Source organism: Apostichopus japonicus, chromosome 8 (assembly GCF_037975245.1).
Source record: "Apostichopus japonicus isolate 1M-3 chromosome 8, ASM3797524v1, whole genome shotgun sequence".
NCBI classification, from domain to species: Eukaryota; Metazoa; Echinodermata; class Holothuroidea; order Aspidochirotida; family Stichopodidae; genus Apostichopus; species Apostichopus japonicus.
Window position 1 is genome coordinate 4,703,127 of NC_092568.1, and position 4,593 is coordinate 4,707,719.

Sequence of the window (4,593 nt, forward strand, 5' to 3'; positions counted from 1 at the left end):
TTGCACTATGCAGGCATAAGAACTGATTTGGATCCAACATCTTTTTCTATAATTTATCTTACTTAAATAACCTTTGTTTATTTCAAGTGGAAAAGGTTCAGTTTTGACATGCATCTTGCAACTAACAGTTTGTTACTCATGACCATTGGTGTGTCAGGTTTCACACACATTTTTTTGTACTTGTTGGTATGTCTATAAAATAACAATTTCTAACAAATGTTAAAGAATAACCAAAAATTACATAAAATATTGGGTGAAACTTGTTGCTATTACTTTTCCTTCTAAAATCACAGAGATCTTTGTACGGTGGATTATAATACTTTTTTCACTGTGGCCTGGTCGAGTTTACGTACAAATTCATTCAATGGAAAAGAAACGAGGACCAGAATGTGTGGCTTAAGAAATTTAAATAGTGGATAACATTATCAAACACTCAACAGAACAAAAACAAGTAGAAAAATGCAACGTGAAGGACACCAGGAAACAGAAATACTGTTAACAAGGCTAGTAATAATTACGAAAGAGCTATGGAAAAGAAGCAAAACAGGCTTCAATTCAACAAAGATCTCGGCAGATTATAGACAATAAAGAGACAGGACAGTGGAAGACTGAATAGAGAGGAAAATAAAGGGAAAAGGAAATGAAGACGGGATGAATAGAGATGAGTGAATAACGCATCAATGGATAAAGAAAGAACAGATAAACATGAGATGGAACAAATTAACGTGACAGGGATAGAAATGTGAGTCCCTTACCAATAAGCGATTACAAGTTCTACCTTTAATTTACTGTTAGCAGAGTTTTAAAGAGTTTTAAATGAAGAAATGGGCTACCACAAGGTGAAGCAACAGGTGTCGAGGAGCAATTTTTACCAGGCTGAGTATTGTAGCGAGTTACTGTAAAAGCAATACTAATACAAGTGGTGATAGAATCACCGGAAATACTCACAGCTGCAGAAACAATATTAGGTAACTTATTTTTACAATATGTAATATTGAATAAAGTTGCACAGGGTAGTAAGAATGAATTACTCTGATCATGAACAGACTTATCTCCTTTTCAAGGCGACAAGTGGGATAACGACTGGGTTTGTAAGTAAAGACTTAAATGAGGCTTGAAGTGGTCTTACGTATATGATCCTTTTGTTGTACCATACATTTCAAATGCGTACCTTAGCTTAGAGTAATTAAACGAAAAGAAATTTGAATAATTACTAGTTTTGATACATATATATATGATGGTCACTGTGAAGAATTAACCACAGGTGAAGGGTAATCTCATTCCTTTCATTGTTGTTGTTCAAGTGTCTTTTCTCTTGATGTAAAAATCTAAATGACATACAATAATCACGACCAAAATTAAAGTATACTAAATTACCGAGCTAGTGTATTGATTCCTTGCAAAGGCTGAATGAATCTATGCGATGGTGATTTCGTGTCTGTGGGCTTAATTAATACCATTAATGAACAAAATGACGATTTAGACCTACAAGATTACTATCGGTTAGTGTTTTGTTATAATGGGATTTATTATTCCACTTAAAGCGTTATAACCAAAACGATAGATCTGAACAGGTGTTAACCATGATATATTCACAGGAACGCAGAAGGGTTGTGTACCTGTGAGCTTATGTAGTGCTATAACAAGTTTATTACCTCTAGCAGTGATCAAGTTCTTGTTAATATATTGCACGTTATGAAACGATGTCTCTTATTTGTGTATTACTTGTGTTCATCTCTGCAGGAAAAGCGCCCACGAAATGTTGGAAAAGCAATAAATGCTGACCTATAAATAGATATAAACAATCAAACCCCTGACCATGCATTATTGACCCTGTTAATATGTTTTACAATTTCAAAAAAATTGCAACCTACACACAGTCATGGAATACAGTGTTATTTATCAACAATACAATATATTGGTAGAAACAACACTTAAGATCTTTACACTTATGAAAAAAATTATACAAGACACTGGGTATTGTAAAGAACATGAGGAAATTTTACATGATAAAAATGCAACAGCAACCCAAATAAATATATTGCTTTATATCAAACACTGTATCAAAGCAAAATGAAAAACGTTTTCATCCTGGCTTGAGCCCCCTCCCCCTCCCCCCCCCCACAAATACACACACCCTGCATAAATGGAATCTAAGAACACTCTCTGAATCAAGTTCTAGAAAATCAACGAAATATTATCAAAATTAATGCAAAATATGTTAAACAAACCCTTGCATAATATGAAGGAGAAATTTTTAAACTGAACGAAACGGAATAATTATTGTGGGTACGAAACCCATTATAGCCCTCATGCACATAACAACCATGAATCTATGTCTTAGTAATGATTAATCAATGCAAACTTTGTAAAAATTGAAAGATAAAACCTTTGAAAGCATGACATTCATCTTACTATTTTATATCCATGCACTAGCTAATTGTTTAGTCACATTTTGTATTCAAGTTCAAGGAGACCTTATGCAATTCACAGTTTTGACCCATATCTACGGAAGTCTCATATTTTTGTGTCATATAATGTTAAATTGCTGTTTGTGTCATGGTTCTAGATCTCTCCAGAAGGTCCAACCCCTTAATATACTATGTGAGCACAAAGTTGTATTTCCAAACTTTCAAAATTGGCCAAATTGATAGATATTTCAAACAAAGTTATAATGAATACAGTGGAAAAACTTTCTTGGCAGTTATGGCCATCATAGTAAGAGTCCTTCAAAAGTATAATCTCAAGGCATATTGCAATAATACCATTTGAAAGTAAGTTTCCTTAAAAATACATTTGCCACCTCAAACTGGTGGTGACAATGTGTCCTCCTTTTGTCAGATAAAATGTTATTTTTTTTATCAAAAACAAAAATCCACAAATTTAAGGAGACTAACTCCGCTACTACGAATAGTCATGTTCAACTTTGATTAATAATCCAGTCTTGCAACTGTTGAATATTTGCCACTTGGAAAATGTTTATGCAATGAATTTGTTGAATTTCACAAGAGCAGAATAAATTATCTCTTTTTATATCACAAGGTACATACAGTCACTCTTCCCTTGAGGAATATAAGCGTTTATCTGTAATGAAGAAACAACGCTTGCCTTCAAAATAACACTGCATAACATCCCTGAATTTGGACGTAAACTCGACCAGGCCACAGTTAAACACGTATTACAACTCGCTGTACAAAGATCTTTGTGATTTTAGAAGTAAAAGTACCGGCAACAAGTTTCACCCAATATTTTATGTAATTTTTGGTTATTCTTTAACATTTGTAGTTAATGTTATTTTACAGCCATACCAATTATTACAAAAAATGTGTGTGAAACTTGTTGTCAAGACCGTTTACTGTTAAATTACAGATTCTTTGCTCAGAGTGGAAATGTTCTGTTATTTAACAAAAACTGAAGACAGAATCATGCAGCAGGCTTTGAAAGATTTATCAAATGGCTTTTTGTTCAAAGCAAACTTTAAGGCCTACTAAGAAGGACAAACAGTGAGTTGCAAGATGCATGTCAAAACTGGAACTTTTCCACTTGAAATAAACAAATGTTACTTAAGTAAGTTATATCTGTAGAAAAATATGTTGGATCCAAATCAGTTCTTATGCCTGCAAAGTGCAAGTGACCAGTGACCAGCAGAAGGAAACAGCTCAAACCAACCGCAAAAGTTGACGAAGCGGTGCGAACTGCAAATTCAGTGCCTCACGTACAACGGCTGTTGTTGTAGCTGAATAAGTATACCGCGTTCTGTTCTGATGGCGCTCTATCCCAACATCAATTCGTAAAAGTTGTCCATAACAATTTTCAAAATCACGGTTTTCTAGTGTAAACGTTTCTTGTGACGTCAATGAAATAGGTCATGGTTATCCTTTAGAAACTATTAATCAACGGCAATATGTCATATTTACAAATCGAAATGCTTAACACCTTCGTATTTGATGTTTACTAGGGCGTCATGTCTGTGTGTAGGTTCCAAAATTTCATGTGGTTTACCTTCTTAAGGAAACTGGTCCATGCATCTTAAGCTATATTGCAAAATAGAACAAAATAAAGTATCTTCTAGTTATGACCACAAACATTGCATTTTACATCAGGTGCAGCATGTAACGTAAGTTAGTAGTGCCTATATATTACTTTATATAATTGAGGTCATGTGCTTCAGAAGAGATCTTTAGAACATTGTATCATTGTTCACAGATCACTTCCATCATGCGAACTGCCTTAACATTGAAGGTTGTGCTGGGAGTGGGGGAAGGGGGTGGGTGCTGAGTGGGGTGACAAACCGGATCGTGTCTGCTTATTATCTCCACTGAGTATATGAACATACACTGGCCCAGTGGGGAACTTTTAAGGTATATTTAATCTCGTTAAGTTCGTTTGAAACTCACCACAAGTTGACGAGATTCAAACTCGTTATAACACAAACTGGTTGTTCAACAACGGGTTTGAAAGCCGTTATTACGAGTTTAAAATCCGCTATTACGAATTTCAGTCCGTTATCGCGAAATTCATTTCCGAACTGTTCCTGAAGACTATATTATGTTAATAACTATTTCTTAACATGTTTTTGTTTATAATTGATTG